Below are 18,987 nucleotides of genomic sequence, written 5' to 3' on the forward strand. Positions count from 1 at the left end.
TATGATGGGAGACCATCATAAAAGGGCTGATTTTGGCCATTAATAAACACATTAGTTTTACCCCTTCATGAAGTCTCGACTCATGTTTGGGGAATTGGGAGCTATAATCACTACTTCACTCTTTTCAGCTTGGATTTCGGGAGACGCTACAAGGATCAGCGCTGCACGGATAGCAGGATCCTTTACACCCTCGTCTTACTACCCCTCGACCGGAACCCATAACTGACCTTCGTCAACGAAGCCCCATACTAACCCGACAACTGACCGGTACCCTCCAACCCTGACATTATCAAATGCCTCTCCGACTGACACCGGGCCTGACACATATTAATGGTGAGGGCCAGTTACAACATGCTGATCCCGTATTTGTCTATGTTCCCTTTACCACCACTGACTTATTCAACTGGAAGACCCATAACTCCTCCTACACAGATAAACCTGAAGCCATGACAGATTTGATTACCTCTATAATCCAGACGCATAATCCCACTTGGGCTGATTGCCAGAAAATACTTATGACATTGTTTAATAACGAGGAAAGAACTCAGATAAATCAGGCGGCAATTAAAGCGCTGGAAGAAGTGGCCCGTACTCAAAATCAGGCCAACCTGGCAGCATGGGCCGCAGCCCATTATCCAAACACAGATCCGAATTGGAATGTTAATGGCGCAGATATGGCCCGTTTAAGAGCTTACAGGGACGCCATTATTGCTGGCATGAAAGCCGGAGGAAAAAGGGCGATCAATATGTCAAGGACGGCTGAGGTATTGCAGAAATGTGATGAGTCGCCCAGTGCCTTTTATGATCGATTATTGGAGGCATACCGGTTGTATACCCCCTTTAATCCAGAGGCTCCTGAGAATTCCCGGATGGTTAACTCTTTGCCTTTGTCAGCCAGGCCTATGGAGATATAAAGAGAAAATTACAAAAGTTAGAAGGGTTTGTAGGGATGTCTATAACTCAACTAATGGAGATAGCAAATAAGGTTTATATGAATAGGGAGACAGAGACGAAAAAGGAAGAAGAGCGAAAGATGAAAAGGAAAGCAGACATGTTAGCAGTAGCTATCGCGGGTGCAGATAGAAGGGAAAATGAAGTGTATTGGGGAACTGAGAAAAGCGAGAATAAGTGGAATAGGGAGCCTTTAAGTAGGAACCAATGCGCATACTGTAAGGAAGAAGGGCATTGGAGAAGTGAGTGTCTACTGAGGGAACAATATGAGAGAGATAGAACAAGGGCAGGATATAGTAATAATTATAGAGGCAGAGCGAGAGGAAGAGGAGGCCCTGGAGGAAATGGTGGGAATAATAGAGGAAGCGTTCATGGGGATAGGTATTACCCAGCAGCGCAGAGACCACGAGAAAGAGAAGATAGAGACTTTGTGGGTTTGGCTGACACTGTCATGGAGGACTATTGATCCCGACCGGGCTCCATCCCCCTTGGCCGAGCGGAGCCTATGGTCGATGTAGCAATAGGGGGAAAAAGGCGTTCTTTCATGATCGACACCAGGTTTTCCCTCCAGTCATGCCCCCAGTTATGCCAACACCTATGTTCGCAGATAGGAAGAGCTATTTGTGTGGTCTGGGCATGACTGGAGGGAAAACCTGGTGCTCTGGCGGCGTTACATTGACGATGTGATTATTATTTGGAAAGGGTCTTCTAGTTTATTTTCTGAGTTCGTTGAATTTTTAAATTCTAATCAATATAATCTGGTCTTTACCCCAGTTTGGAGTAAAGACACAATTAACTTTCTGGACCTTACATTGTTCAGTGAAGCTGGTCAGATACGCACTAAATGCTATTTCAAGCCAACAGATGGCAATGGCTTTGTACATCAGGATAGCTGTCACCATAAGCCATGGCTCAATGGGATAGCTAAGAGTCAATTTACAAGACTTAGACGCAATTGCTCACATGATCATGATTTTCACACTCAATCACATCATATTAAAAGGAAATTACTAGAAAAGGGATATAAGAGAAATGCCTTGGAGAAAGAAATTCGTCACTTAACACAAATTAAAAGGAACACGTTATTGGAGGACAAACTTATCCCTGACACCACAGATAACCGGTTTAGATCTGCTTTTCTGACTCAGTACAACACTGACCATAGGAAGATTAAAAAGGGAATTCAAAATCATTGGTCAATACTATTGCAAGATCCAGTGCTGGGAAAACATCTATCCCAATACCCCCAAGTGATCTTTAAAAAGAATCAAAATCTAAAGAACATGCTGGCTCCTAGCTACGCTATTAAAACTTCTCCCACTAACACCAATACGGGATCTTGCAGGGGATGCAATGTATGCAAAGCCTGTAGAACTGTGTCCATTGTAAGATCTGACACCTTTTCCAGTCACACCACTGGGAGGATATATCACATCAAATCAGATATTAGCTGCCACACGGACTTTGTAGTATACCTACTGCAGTGTCCGTGTGGCAGACAGTATGTGGGTCGTACTACGAGAATTTTGAAAGTTCGTATTCTTGAGCACCTGAATAACATCAGGAAGGGGTTAACTACCCATTCGGTTTCTGCTCATTGCAGCACATGCCCTCTCTTTTCATGGAAACAGTTCAGATGTATAGGTATTGAGAGAGTCGTACCCCATTGGCGTGGGGGCGATAGGATTAAGAACTTATCCCAAAGGGAAACCTTTTGGATTCACCCATTACAAACTTTGGAGCCTATGGGATTAAACGTAGATATCGATCTGATCTGTTTCCTATAAAGAATAGTGGTTTTCTGGTCCGTTTGTATTTTAATTTGTTGATAGATCAATATTTGTTTATCTCTCTTTCTTTTCCCATCTCTAGAGGTAGTGGTATGTACTTATGTTCTTATACCACACTCTGTATACACTGTGGAAATGGAATCAGGTTGTCCTTAATTGGACCTACTTTCCAGTTAAGGATGTATCATTGTGTGGAATGTACACATATATATATAACAAATACACTTAAGGTGGATGTATTCAATATACTTTTCATTCATATATAACATATTTTTGGGCTATTCTAATTAAATTTGTATTGAGATTTATGGGGCATTTTATTGAAGCCCCCATATTATAACTGTCTACTTATTTCCTTAAAAAGAAGATAGCCGTTATTACTATTATTCTCCATTACCCAATTAAGGGTGTTTCACTGGGATAAATACACATTTATGAAGAGTGTTCTGAAGGTAGATATGTATATTATTATTTTTTAAATTCACATATATTATTATTTAAATTGTATATTTCATAATTTTAAATAATTTCAAATGAAATTAAATATATTTGAACATAAACAGGGCACTTTAGTAAATATTATCTATATAGATGTAAGTACTATTTTTTCAAATTTATATATTTTTTCAAATTCATATATTATAGTTATTCTAACATAAAATTATAAATAAATTGCATTTTGCATTGATGTCTATGGGGCACAAGCGATGTATGTTGCATAAACCCATTTCTCCATTTTTGCTGCCGATATTATTATGCTTTCTCTTGATAGATTCATATCTGTTTAAAATTCCTATTCTCTGGGACTGTTCTCCTGGCGACCACCAGATGGCCACATCATTATACTTCCCAAGCTCTTTGAATTTCACTGTTGGAACGCATGATTCAGTGGAACGCGGAAGTGAAGGTCCACTTCCGGTTCCGGTTTTCGGCCGATACAGAACGCGGGAATTTCAACTAACACTGAAAGAAATCAGCTGGATATGACCTACTGTTCCACCAATGAGGGAGGAAACAAAGGAGGACGCCCAGATGATCACCAATTAACTCAGGGGCTAGCCCTATAAAACAGGACTGGTGGGAGGGTGGGAGTAGGCTGTATTTTTTCATTCTGTCATTTCTGTATGTAATTTTATTCATTTGGTCCCTGAGGAAGTTCCAGTTTGTGAACGAAACGCGTAGGACCTCTTTTTTAAGCCTGTATTTCTACTTTTATTGTTGGGTGATTTTTCATCTTGAATAAATTGTTTTATTTTTTCCACCACCTTGGAAGTCCTGTTTTTTCACTTATCGTTTGGAGCAAGTGGAGAAAGGCATCAGCCCCCCATCACAATCGGGGGAGGCACCTTAGCAACGCTGTCTTTTCATCTACATCTCGTGAGTGCATTTCATGATCACTTACCAATGATTTAATGTAGATTTACACTATGTACACTTTTGTGTTTCAATTATAGATTTCTCAGCCGTATCCCAAATATTCCTGTTGTCTTGTATTTTGCTGTGTAAAGGTCATCCGATCTGGGTGATGACCTGGGAGGCTGTTTCATTTGAATACTGAGATAAGTATATACTTTGTCACTTATACACATTATTTATTGTGGTGATATTTTTTTACGTTTATATACTTTTCTGTAGTTCGCAAAGGATAATGGGGCCTGAGAGAAAAGAAGCTGTATGCCACATACCAACACCCAAGAATAGAAGACAAGTGCGAGAGTTCTTGGGGGCAGCAGGCTTCTGCAGGATATGGATTCCCAGTTATGCGATATTGGCAAAACCCCTTTATGCAGCTTTAAAAGGCACAGAACACGATCCCTTCCTGTGGACCATCGAACAGCAGAAGGCATTTGAGGATGATAAGAAGGCATTGATGAGCGCCCCAGCATTAGGTCTACCTGATCATACACGTCCATTCTACTTATATGTACACGAGCAAAGAAGGATGGCTGTGGGAGTACTGACACAGTACTTGGGATCATGGCAACGACCTGTTGCATACATGTCTAAACAACTGGATGCAGTGGCCAGTGGTCTTCCAGCTTGTCTAAGAGCCGTAGCTGCCGCCGCCCTGCTGGTAGCCGAAGCTGACAAGCTCACTCTGGGTCAGGAACTCTACGTGCGAGTCCCGCACGCAGTACAGACGTTGCTAGACTATAAAGGCAATCATTGGTTTAGCAATAGCCGTATGACTAAGTATCAAGCCATGTTATGTGAGAACCCGAGAGTGCATCTTGAAACTGTCAATACCTTGAACCCAGCTACCCTTTTGCCACAACCTACTGAGATTCAATATGATTGCCTGGAGGTGATGGATGAAGTGTTCTCAAGCAGACCGGACCTTCTTGATTTTCCCATCCAGAACCCCGATGTCCAGTACTATATGGACGGCAGTAGTTACGTGAATGAAGGGATTCGCTACGCAGGATACGCAGTGACAACCATAGACAAGGTGATAGAAGCTCGGCCATTGTCAAAAGGAACATCGGCACAGAAGGCAGAATTAATCGCACTCACACGAGCGTTACAATTGGCTGAAGGATTGAGGGTAAACATCTATACGGACTCAAAGTATGCGTTTTTAACCACTCATGCCCATGGAGCCTTGTATAAAGAAAGAGGACTACTGAACTCAGAGGGTAAAGAAATCAAGTACGCAGCTGAGATATTACAACTATTGGAAGCCGTATGGGAGCCGAAGGAAGTTGGTATCATACATTGTCGAGCGCATCTGAAAGGTGATGGTGATGTGGTGAAAGGAAATCGGATGGCAGATAATGCAGCCAAGCGTGCCGCTGAATCGGGACAACAGGAATATGTGGATTGTATAGCTGCTCTCATACCGACCCCTCTGTCTCAGTGGACTCCAGTTTATACAGCTCAAGAAGAAGAGTGGTTAAAGACTGAAGCTGGACAATATTTGGAGAATAATTGGTATCAGTTAGAAGATGGAAGGATAGTTATTCCAGCATCGCTAGCTGTAGAAATTGTCCAGAACTATCACAACGGGACACATTCCGGGAGAGATAGTATGGAAGAATCTCTTAGGAAGCATTTCTACATACCAAGATTGTCCAACTTGACTCAAGCCATTGTACGAAGATGTGTGTTATGTGCCCAAAACAACGCAAGGCAAGGTCCAGTGAAACCACCGGGAGTCCAGTACATGGGAGGGCTCCCTATGTCCGATCTCCAAATAGACTACACGGCAATGCCTAAATCCATCGGACATCATTACCTACTTGTAGCTGTATGCACCTACTCAGGATGGGTAGAAGCATATCCCACTCGTACAGAGAAAGCAGGAGAAGTTGTGCGATTTCTGTTGCGGGAAATAATACCCCGATATGGACTACCATGTTCTATAGGATCAGATAATGGTCCAGCCTTTGTTCACCAGTGCCTACAACAACTGACTCATATGCTTGGTATTAAGTGGAAACTTCATACGGCATATAGGCCTCAGAGTTCTGGGAAAGTGGAAAGGATGAACAGAACTATTAAGAGCCAATTGGCAAAAATGTGTCAAGAAACCCAACTCAAGGGGAATGTTCTTTTGCCAATAGCTCTGTTGCGCATTCGTAGTACACCTACCAGAAGGATGGGTCTCTCACCTTTTGAAATCATGTATGGGCGTCCACCTCCCGTACTTAGTAACTTAAGGGGGGATTTGAGTCAGTTGGGAGAAGGAATTACCCGACAGCAGGTTGTGGAGTTGGGTAAAACTATGGAGAGGGTACAGAAATGGGTACAAGATAGATTACCTGTGAATATTTATCCACCTGTCCATTCTTATCATCCAGAAGATCAAGTTTGGATAAAGGAGTGGAACAGTGTACCGTTGGGGCCAAAGTGGAGGGGTCCTTATGTTGTTCTTTTGTCTACCCCAACAGCTATAAAGGTGGCCGAAGTGATTCCGTGGATTCATCACTCCAGGGTTAAACCAGCAGCAGCAGATTCTTGGCAGGCTACACCAGATCCTGAAAATCCCTGCAAGATCCGGTTGAAGAGAGTGACCCAGTTGGATTGAAAGTGATTTTTGAGTTCTGTTACAAGGGAACATCAACAAAAATCTACAAGTAGGTGTTTTGACGGCCACAATAAAGCCTGACCACCTGCCTACGTTTCATAGCCAGAGTGTCTTGAAGGGATCTCTGTGAAGGAAAGTGAGGATCAGAAGGACTCCATTCCCTGCAGCCCTCACATCCTGGAAGCTGAGGTGCCATCGTACGGTCGAAGAGTTAGGAAGAAGATGTCAGGAGTGATGTGTTTAATAATGTATTTATGTGTGTTTTAAATTATTTAGGAAGGTAGAGGTACCGACACACCAGGCTGTGAGGTTTGCATTAGGACTACGAAAACTGGCAATCGCATTTCCCAGACCCTTATTTGGCATTCCCAGTATGAGTGTAAAGGACATGTATCTAAGTGTAGATACTTAGGCATAGATTATAGTGTATTCCATTTAGTAGAAGGAGAACCTAAGTGTTTTAGCCCTGAGTATCAACCCCGTACAATTTGGTTGACTATTCGGAATGGAGACTCACAGGGGACCCTGATAAATAAGACTATACTAGAAACCGTACATTCTCCAGGTGTTTTGCTATTTGATGCATGTAAGGCGATATCAGGTGGTAGAAAACCGTGGAATGTATGTGGCGATCTTAAATGGGAAAGAACGTATGGGTCTAATGATAAGTATATTTGCCCCAGTAGTAAGTATAAATATATAGATCCAAAATGCCCAAATAAAGAATACAATTATTGTCCGTATTGGTCCTGTGTGGGGTGGGCAACCTGGGGACAGACAGTAGATAAGGATATGATCGTCACTAAGTTGCCTACCAAGCCATATTGTAAGTCTAGGGAGTGTAACCCAGTCCATATACTTATCAATGACCCAGAACTATTCATAGATAGGTTTGTGAACTTATTTGGGTTCCAGATATATGGAACAGGTTTGGATCCTGGGACAATATTATTTATAGGAATAGAGACCGATACTGTGGCAACCCAGACCCATCAGGTCTTTCATTCCTTCTATGAGGAGATGAGTGTGGAAAATAAGATCCCCCATAATGCGAAAAACGTATTTATAGAAAAGCATTTCTGGTAGTCTTAATGTAACCAACTGCTATGTGTGTGGAGGTACTAATATGGGAGACCAATGGCCATGGGAAGCAAAGGAGGTAATGTATTCCGGTTCTGAGACAGTTGAACAGTTAATATCTTCTCAAACTGATTATCAAGTGAGTGTTAGAGGTAAATCTGAGTGGCGATTAAAGACCTCCATTATAGGTTATGTTTGCATAGCAAGGAAAGGAATAATGTTTAATACATCTGTAGGAGAATTGACTTGTCTAGGGCAAAAAGCTTATAATGATGATACAAAAGATACAACTTGGTGGTCAGCTTCAAATGTCTCAGAACCACCTAATCCGTTTGCAATTTATACCAGTTTAAAGGATGTGTGGTTGGACCTATCTGCTACATCTAGTTGGAAAGCCCCAGCAAATTTGTACTGGATCTGTGGTAAGAAAGCTTATTCGGAGTTACCACAGGACTGGGAAGGGGCATGTGTATTAGGTATGCTCAAACCATCCTTCTTCTTGTTGCCAATTGAAACAGGAGAGACTTTGGGAGTTAAAGTGTATGATGTAAATCATAGAAAGAAAAGGGGACCCCTAGAGATAGGTACCTGGGAAGATAATGAGTGGCCTCCCCAGCGTATTATAGATTATTATGGGCCAGCTACGTGGGCATAGGATGGTACTTATGGATACAGAACCCCAATATACATGCTTAACCGTATCATAAGATTACAGGCAGTGGTTGAGATAATTACCAATGAAACATCACAAGCGCTTAATCTCCTAGCAAAGCATAACACTAGGATGAGGACAGCCGTCTACCAGAATAGATTAGCCTTGGATTACCTATTGGCAGTAGAGGGAGGTGTATGTGGTAAGTTTAATCTAAGCAATTGTTGTCTTCAAATAGATGATGAAGGGCAAGCAATAGCTGAGCTTACTAGCCATAGGGTTAAACTAGCACATGTGCCTACTCAAGTATGGAAAGGGTATAATCCGAGTAGTTGGTTTGGTAATTGGTACGAGCAGCTTGGAGGACTCAAGGCACTGGTAGGTGGAGTCATGCTAATCTTGATGCTGTGCCTCCTCCTGCCGTGTCTGATTCCTTTGGTAGTTAGGTCTGTGTAGAGCATTATAGAGAATATAGCAGAGAGAAAGGCCGCTGCACAGATAATGGCTGTTTGCAGGTACGAGGCTTTAAATCAAGGAGAACACGTACAGGAAGAGGAATGCTGAGGGGTTCCTATCTCTAGAGAGTCGCAAAGTCTAGTCTGGTTTATGGCAACTTGAGGTGTAAGCAAACCCTGATTAACCCCTTAAGGACCAAACTTCTGGAATAAAAGGGAATCTTGACATGTCACACATGTCATGTGTCCTTAAGGGGTTAAGTGATGCATCTGGGATTATGAAATATCAGAAGCATCAAAGGGGGGAATGTGGTGGAATCTCGGTAAAAATAAATTTAGTAGGCTGAGATTGCCACGTGGTATGTGCACGTGCATATGCTGATGTATCGGTCGGTTGGTTGCACGTGGCAACGATACAATCAGTAGTGTAAGGAGCATGTGCAGGAATACAGGATATACGTGTATTCCCCTCCTCCATTGTGCTGGGCAAGCCAAGTGATCAAACAGGAAGTTAGTCTTTATTCTGTTGATTGGGTTAGAGTACATGTAGGTGGAACTGATTATAGGAGGAGCTATATTTCTATATAAGGGACCTACACTGTACGATCAGGACTCAGATTGTAGCTGTTTTTGGTGACATTAGTCCCTCTGAGTCCCGGTCGGTGAATCGAATAAAGATCTCTTCCTTCCTGAAGAAACCTGTGTCCATCTCTCTGTGCTTTGCTTCCGTCAGTATCAGTTCTTTGTCAAAGTATGTTAAAGGGACAATATAGTCACCTGAGCAACTTCAGCTTAATGAGGTTGTTCAGGTGAGAACTATAGCTCCCTGCAGCCTCTCTCATGTAAACACTGTATTTTCTGAGAAAATACAGTGTTTACATTGGAAGCTAGGAACACCTCCAGTTGCAGTCACTCAGAGTGAACCAGAGTGACTTCAGAGTTGATTGAGGCATAAAACTCCTCAATCCACTCAGATCTGCTGTCAGCAGAGCACAGGGCTGCACTGTGTCTCCTCCCTCTGCATGCAGACACTGAACTTTCCTCATAGAGATTCATTGATTTAATTCATCTCTATGAGGAGATGCTGATTGTCCACGGCTGTGTTTGAATCATGATGGATCTGCCCCCGATCTGCCTCCTTGTCAGTCTCAGCCAATCCTATGGGGAAGCACTGTGATTCAGGCCCGGGCTGGCCATCGGGCACACCGGGCAAATGCCCGGTGGGATGCGGTGGCCATGGGCTGAGGCCAACAGGGAGATCACAGGATCTCCCCGGCTGGCCCCTGCAGGGCCAGCGCTACCCGAGCGCCGACCCTGCAGTAGTCCACGACGGGCCGGTGGAGAGATCAAAGATCTCCGTCACCTGCCCACATACAGTATACTGCGACCGCCCACAGGGAGGCAGTGAGAGAGACCACCAGGAGAGGACCCGGCGGAGCTCCTACTTACAGCTCCGCCGGGTTCCTCTCGCGAGATTCAGAGCGTTGCCATGGCAATGCTCCGGGTCTCGCGGGAGTGAACTCTAGCCCCACAGGCTAGAGTTCACTCACCACGAGGACCACCAGGGATGGATGCCAGCAACAGGATTCCCCCCTCCCAGGCTAAAGGTTAGCAGGGAGGGGGGAAATAATCACCCTAGTCACTTCAGCCTCACTTGCTCACACACACCCTGCACACTTGGCACTCACAGCACCCTCACTCACACACACACTGCACCCCTGACACTCACAGCACCCTCACTCACACATACACACTGCACCCCTGACACTGACAGCACCCTCACACATACACACACTGCACCCCTGACACTCACAGCACCCTCACACATACACACACTGCAACCCTGACACTGACAGCACCCACACACACACACTGCACCCCTGACACTCACAGCACCCTCACTCATACACACTGCACACCTGACACTAACAGCACACACACACACACTGCACCCCTGACACTCACAACACACACACTGCACCCCTGACACTCACAGCACACACACAATCACAGACACTGCACCCCTGACACTCCTAGCACACACACACACTGCACCCCTGACACTCACAGCACACACACACACACACACTGCACCCCTGACACTCACAGCACCCTCACTCACACATACACACACTGCACCCCTGACACTGACAGCACCCACACACACACACACTGCACCCCTGACACTCACAGCACCCTCACTCACACATACACACACTGCACCCCTGACACTGACAGCACCCACACACACTGCACCCCTGACACTCACAGCACACACACTGCACCCCTGACACTCACAGCACACACACAATCACAGACACTGCACCCCTGACACTCCTAGCACATACACACACTGCACCCCTGACACTGACAGCACCCACACACACACACACTGCACCCCTGACACTCACAGCACCCTCACTCACACATACACACACTGCACCCCTGACACTGACAGCACCCACACACACTGCACCCCTGACACTCACAGCACCCTCACACATACACACACTGCTCCCCACCGACCCCCACCCCTGAGCGGCGGGTGGGGGCCCTAAAAAACTGCCCCCCAGGTGACTAGGGGTCCCCAAACCCCTAGTCACCCCCTCCCCCTCTAAAAAAAATGATCCCCCTACCTATCCCCCTCACCCTAAAAATAATGAGGGGGGACCTTTAACTAAGAACCTGTAAAAAAAAAAAAAAACTTACCATTCGATGTTTTCTTTCTTCTAAAATCTTATTTTTTCAGACCCAAAAATGGGCAAATAAAAAAACATAATAACCAACGCAATTAAAAAAAAAAAGCGCAAAAAAAATAATCCTTCTTCACCCATGGAGTGCTCCGCGCAGACTGAGCTCTGCAGGGTGGGGGAAGGCTTATAAAGCCTTGCCCCGCCCTGCAATTAGGCTCAGATCACTCTGATTGGTGGGTTTAAGCCATCCAATCAGAGTGCTCTGACAGGTAAATGAAGAGACTGACAGGTAAGTCTCTACATTTACCTGTCACAGCACTCTGATTGGTTGGTTTGAAATGTCATTTTACACAGCGTGGAAAAGTTCTTTGGAATTTTCCCACGCTGTGTAATTTGACTCATAACTCTCTGATTGGTTACTTAATCCACCAATCAGAGAGTTATGAGTCAAATTACACAGCGTGGGAAAATTCCAAAGAAAAGCTTTCCCCGCCCTGCAGAGCTCCGTCTGCGCAGAGCCCTCCATGGGTGAAGAAGGATAATTTTTTTTGCGCTCGTTTTTTTTTTTTTTTTAATTGCGTCGGTTATTATGTTTTTTTATTTGGCCTTTTTGGGGGCTGAAAAAAGAAGATTTTAGAAGAAAGAAAACATCGAATGGTAAGTTATTTTTTTTACAGTTTCTTAGTTAAATGTCCAACCCTCATTATTTTTAGGGTGAGGGGGTAGGTAGGGGGATCATTTTTTTGGGGGGAGGGGGTGACTAGGGGTTTGGGGACCCCTAGTCACCTGGGGGGAACATTCTTTTTTAGGGCCCCCACCCGCCGCTCAGGGGTAGGGGCCGGAGGGGAGGACAATAGGTCCCCCCTATTGGTATTTAGGGCCCCCAAGCGCCGCTCAGGGGTGGGGGCCAGGGGGAAGACATTAGGTCCCCCCCTTTATTAGTATATAGGGCCCCCACCCACCGCTCAGGGGTGGGGGCCAGGGGGAGGACATTAGGTCCCCCCTTATTAGTATTTAGGGCCCCACCCACCGCTCAGGGGTGGGGGCCATGGGGGAGGACATTAGGTCCCCCCTTATACCAATTTAGGGCCCCCACCTGCCGCTCAGGGGTGGGGCCAGGGGGGAGGACATTAGGTCACCCCCTTATACCAATTTAGGGCCCCCACCATCCGCTCAGGGCTGGGGGCCAGGGGGGAGGACATTAGGTCCCCCCTTATTAGTATTTAGGGCCCCCATCCACCGCTCAGGGGTGGGGGCCGGTGGGGGAGGACAATAGGTTCCCCCCCATTGTTTTACTTAAGGGCTATTTTTTATTTATTTTTTTTTAAACACTGAGCAGCCACAGGCACAGGCTGCTCACTGTTTACTAGACATGCCCCTACTTGCGGTATAGCGGGTAGGGGCAACATTTACTAATACTAAGTCATTTTTACTTAGTATTAGTAAATTTGTCTGAAAGACCAATTTAGGTCTTTCAGCCTTTTGGTAGATAACTCCCTAATACCGTGGGAATTAGGGAGTGTAATGGACGCCTTCCGTTGACGGATGCTCCTAGCGCTTCCTGAGGACTCCACGCACTGCAGACGACACCACAACCACCGCAGGCTCCACAACCGCCGTAGCTTAACTGGAGCCGCGCCATCTTCCTTCCACCCTGAATGAACCTCCAGCATTCAGGACCGTGTGGGAAAGACCTCTCCTCCAAGGAGAGCGTAACAGGAACAAGAGTTAATTGATTAAAGCTCAAGGGAGTATTTAGCACATAGCAATCCCCAGTGTGATATAGCAGTTCCCTCCAATAACGAGACAAGGCTACGTATTGAGGGTCAAGAAGAACTCTGGTTTAATTACACACACTCTGCTTTTATGCAGTTCTCCCCTGCAAGGGAGACGCCCACATCCAATTAAACATTACCCAATCACACAATGGTTACCTCCCACAGATTACCTCCCCTTAGCCTGAGAGGTAACCCAATTATAACGTACAATTTTAACATACATTTTTATAATTTTTTATAACTTTAAAACTATACATTCAATCTTCATAACAAACACATTTTAATAATCAGCATACTTTACTTACAAACATATCCAAAATTCAGCTAATTCCATCCAGGGGTTAAAGAGTTAGCTGGAAGTCCTTTATGACCGACCGCAAGCACATTTTCATGCACAAAACAGTTCCACAGATTCAGGCTGTGCTGTCGGTCTATTTCTGCCCTGAAAAGTTACAAAGTCCCATCCGAAGGCAGCGTTCAAATCGTCAAACTCACTTCGACTTTTGTCGAAGTGTCGAAGTGAAACCGGGGTTGTTTCCGTGGTGTTATATTGTCTACCAGAGTTCTGTTTTACACCCAGAAATGACAAAGTCCCATTCGAACGTGTGTTCGAATCTTCGAATGGGACTTAGTCTCCAGCTACAGTGTCGAAGGGTAGGAGAAGGTACAGCTCACCGCGTTCGACTGGATTAAAATGGCCGCCGCCACGTGTTCGACTGTAATGGCGGCCACTTCGACGACTTCGGCACTTCGACGGCTTCGGCACTTCGACGGCTTCGGCACTTCGACTGCATTCGAAGTGCCAGTTTAAAAGTTGGAACACTGCTCCCAAGTATTTAAAGGGCCAGGAACAGAATACAAACATCCATTATGCCCATATGTAAGTCTCAAAGGGCAATACCTTCCAGGGCCATAGTCACAGGGCAGGAGGCTAGCAATAAGTCCTCTCCAATGCCCAGTGGCAAATGGCAGTTTGTCACAGGGAGTTATCTACTAAGCGGCTGCAATAGACGTGCCGAAGTCCCGAAATTCCGAAGTTCCGAAATGCGAAGTTCCGAAGTGTCGAAGTGCTGAAGTTGCCGAATTTCCGAAGTGTCAAAGTGCCGAAGTGCCGAATTTCGGAATGCCGAACCGAACCGACAATTTTCCCCATGCACATGCCTAACGAATGCGCTTAAGTTCCTGCAACAAACAGTGTGAAGGTCTTGTTTCTTTTTTGGGCAATTTAAGCCTTTCAGTTTGAATAAAAAAATACAATTTTAAATTGCATCAATGAGAATAAGTAGAGATCTGTATATCAAGGGGTGGGGAATCCAGTAAATAGAGAGGGCTCATATAGGGCTAAGGACCTCTTGGGTTGTGGGAGAAAAAACTAACCCCAAAAGAAAGTATGTACACAACTGAGAAATAAAGTATGGGCTCACACATTACCAGGTTAAAAAGGAGAGGATCCCTAACACATGAAATGTGTTTTGACTATCAAGCTGGATTGACGTTTGAAACGAATGCTTCATCTATGGAGAATGACTAGAGATTCTTGGCACTTTCTTACTGCATGGTATGTCATAACATAGTGGCTCCCTTAGTACACTACTCAATCTAGTGAAGCCGAAAGATAAAATTTTACTTACTGTAAATGGATTTTTCCTTAGGATTACTTTTGTACAGACGACAGGCAAAGCAGATGGAGTTCTGACCAGAGCATTATTTTGGAGCACAACTTTTCCAGGAAGTGAGAATGAGTTTCTCCTTGTCTGTTCAAATTTGCAAAAGCTCTTACCTGTATGAGCTAGATCGTGTAGGACCCAATTCTTCTTAATTTAGGCATTCCGAGGCGGTTCTTATGTCTTTTAGGATTTGTTCTGAGGCTGCTAAGAGGAGCCAGTCATTTAAACACTCACAGGGCTGAGGAAAGACCAAATGGAACTAACCTGGATTGATAATGTTGAAATTCTTCTTTCCACCTAATGCAAACTCTTAGGATTTTTTTTGGTTTCTATAGGGATATTCTGATTTTTGAGGCATTTTTGAGGTTAAAAGAGACTTTCTGAATTGTGTGTGTTGCTGAGTAGTGATGTCGCGAACATCAAATTTTCGGTTCGCGGACGGCGAAAGCGAACTTCCGCAAATGTTCGCGAACCGGGCGAACCGCCATAGACTTCAATGGGCAGGCAAATTTTAAAACCCACAGGGACTCTTTCTGGCCACAATAGTGATGGAAAAGTTTTTTCAAGGGGACTAACACCTGGACTGTGGCATGCCGGAGGGGGATCCATGGCAAAACTCCCATGGAAAATTACACAGTTGATGCAGAGTCTGGTTTTAATCCATAAAGGGCATAAATCACCTAACATTCCTAAATCACAATGGATATGGATTGACACCTGACATATGACAAATTGACACCTTGACATATGGATTGACACCTGTCCTCAGAGACCCTGATACACACTGACACAGAGCAGAATAGGGACTGTTCCCCCTACATAGGGACACTTGGCAGGTATGGATTGACACCTGTCCTCAGAGACCCTGATACACACTGACAAAGAGCAGAATAGGGACTGTTCCCCCTACATAGGGTCACTTGGCAGATATGGATTGACACCTGTCCTCAGGGACCCTGATACACACTGACACAGAGCAGAATAGGGACTGTTCCCCCTACATAGGGTCACTTGGCAGATATGGATTGACACCTGACATATGACATATGGACACCTTGACATATGGATTAACACCTGTCCTCAGAGACCCTGATACACACTGACACCGAGCAGAATAGAGACTGTTACCCCTACATAGGGTCACTTGGCAGATATGGATTGACACCTATCCTAAGGATCCCTGATACACACTGACACAGAGCAGAATAGGGACTGTTCCCCCTACATAGGGTCACTATGTGCCTTTTTTTTGGTTTGGTTTTTGAAGCCACAGTGCAGCACCAGAGGGCCGAAAAATTAGGCATGTACACATGCCTGAAAAATTAGGTATTGTTGCAGCTGCTGCTGTAGCAGCGGCCATAAAAATTTATGTTTGTTTCCCTGGCAGAAAGTGCCCTAAAACATTGCGGCTTGAACCCTAGTTGGTGGCGGATAAGTCACGCAAGTCAACCGGCATTCAGAGCTAAAATACAGCAGCGTGTGGACCATTTTTAGCCCAAGGAAGCTCATCTCATCAGGCCTTTTTTAGTCGAATGTATCGCTTACTGTCAGTCCTTTCGGGATCCATCCCTCATTCATCTTAATAAAGGTGAGGTAATCTAGACTTTTTTGACCTAGGCGACTTCTCTTCTCAGTGACAATACCTCCTGCTGCACTGAAGGTCCTTTCTGACAGGACACTTGAAGCGGGGCATGCCAGAAGTTCTATCGCAAATTGGGATAGCTCAGGCCACAGGTCAAGCCTGCACACCCAGTAGTCAAGGGGTTCATCGCTCCTCAGAGTGTCGATATCTGCAGTTAAGGTGAGGTAGTCTGCTACCTGTCGGTCGAGTCGTTCTCTGAGGGTGGATCCCGAAGGGCTGTGACGATGCGTAGGACTTAAAAAGCTCCGCATGTCCTCCATCAACAACAAGTCTTTAAAGCGTCCTGTCCTTGCCGGCGTGGTCGTGGGAGGAGGAGGATGACTTCCACCTCTTCCCCTGTTAGATTCCCGTTGTGCTGTGACATCACCCTTATACGCTGTGTAAAGCATACTTTTTAATTTATTTTGCAAATGCTGCATCCTTTCCGACTTGTTGTAATTCGGTAACATTTCCGCCACTTTCTGCTTATACCGGGGGTCTAGTAGCGTGGACACCCAGTACAGGTCATTCTCCTTCAGCCTTTTTATACGAGGGTCCCTCAACAGCCACGACAGCATGAAAGACCCCATTTGCACAAGGTTGGATGCCGAGCTACTCATTTCCCGTTCCTCCTCCTCAGTGATGTCAATGAAGGTATGTTCTTCCCCCCAGCCTCGTACAACACCACGGGTACCAGATAGGTGACAATGAGCACCCTGGGATGCCTGTTGTGGTTGGTCTTCCTCCTCCTCCTCAAAGCCACATTCCTCCTCTGACTCCTCTTCCTCACAATCCTCTTGCAGCGTTGCCGCAGGTCCAGCAAGCGATGCTGATAAGGCTGTTTCTGGTGGTGAAGGTGACCACAACTCTTGCTCTTCATCTTCACGCTCATCTACGGCCTGATCCAGCACTCTTCGCAGGGCACGCTCCAGGAAGAAAACAAATGGTATGATGTTGCTGATGGTGCCTTCGGTGCGACTGACTAGATTTGTCACCTCCTCAAAAGGACGCATGAGCCTACAGGCATTGCGCATGAGCGTCTAGTAACGTGGCAAAAAATTCCCAGCTCCCCAAAGGCTGTCCTAGCACCCCGGTCATACAAATATTCATTAATGGCTTTTTCTTGTTGGAGCAGGCGGTCGAACATTAGGAGTGTTGAATTCCAACGTGTCGGGCTGTCGCAAATCAAGCGCCTCACTGGCATGTTGTTTCGCCGCTGGATATCGGCAAAGTGCGCCATGGCCATGTAGGAATGCCTGAAATGGCCACACACCTTCCTGGCCTGCCTCAGGACGTCCTGTAAGCCTGTGTACTTATGCACAAAGCGTTGTACGATCAGATTACACACATGTGCCATGCACGGCACATGTGTCAACTTTCCCAACTTCAATGCCGCCAACAAATTTGTTCCGTTGTCACAAACCACTTTGCTGATATCCAGTTGCTGCAGAGTCAGCCACTTTTCGACCTGTGCGTTCAGGGCGGACAGGAGTGCTTGTCCGGTGTGACTCTCTGCTTTCAAGCAAGTCAAACCCAAGACGGCGTGACACTGCCGTATCCGGGATGTGGAATAGTACCTGGGGATCTGGGGGGGTGACGTTGATGTGGAGCAAGACGCAGCAGCAGAAGAGGACTCAGCCGAGGAGGTTATGGAAGAGGATGGAGTAGGAGGAGTAGAGGAGGTGGCAGCAGGCCTGCCTGCAAGTCGTGGCGGTGTCACCAACTCCTCTGCAGAGCCACGCATTCCATGCTTGGCAGCCGTCAGCAGGTTTACCCAATGCGCAGTGTAGGTGATATACGTGCCCTGACCATGCTTTGCAGACCAGGTATCAATGGTCAGATGGACCCTTGCCCCAACACTGTGTGCCAGACATGCCATTACTTCCTTTTGCACAATTGAGTACAGGTTGGGGATTGCCTTTTGTGAAAAGAAATTTCGTCCGGGTACCTTCCACTGCGGTGTCCCAATAGCTACACGCCTCAGACTCCACCAGCTTGTATGGTAAAAGCTGGCGGGCTAATAGTTCGGACAAGCCAGCTGTCAGACACTGGGCAAGGGGGTGACTTTCTGACATTGGCTTCTTACGCTCAAACATGTCCTTGACAGACACCTGACTGTGGGCAGATGAGCAGGAACTGCTCAAGGCGGGAGACGGAGTGGCGGATGGTTGAGAGGGGTCATGGAGGACAGCAGTGGTTGACATGGCTGAAGATGCTGGACCAGGAGGAGGATGGCGGCTTTGAGTTTGCGTGCTGCTTGTACTCATGTGTTG

Source organism: Pelobates fuscus, chromosome 5, assembly GCF_036172605.1.
Source record: "Pelobates fuscus isolate aPelFus1 chromosome 5, aPelFus1.pri, whole genome shotgun sequence".
NCBI lineage: Eukaryota > Metazoa > Chordata > Amphibia > Anura > Pelobatidae > Pelobates > Pelobates fuscus.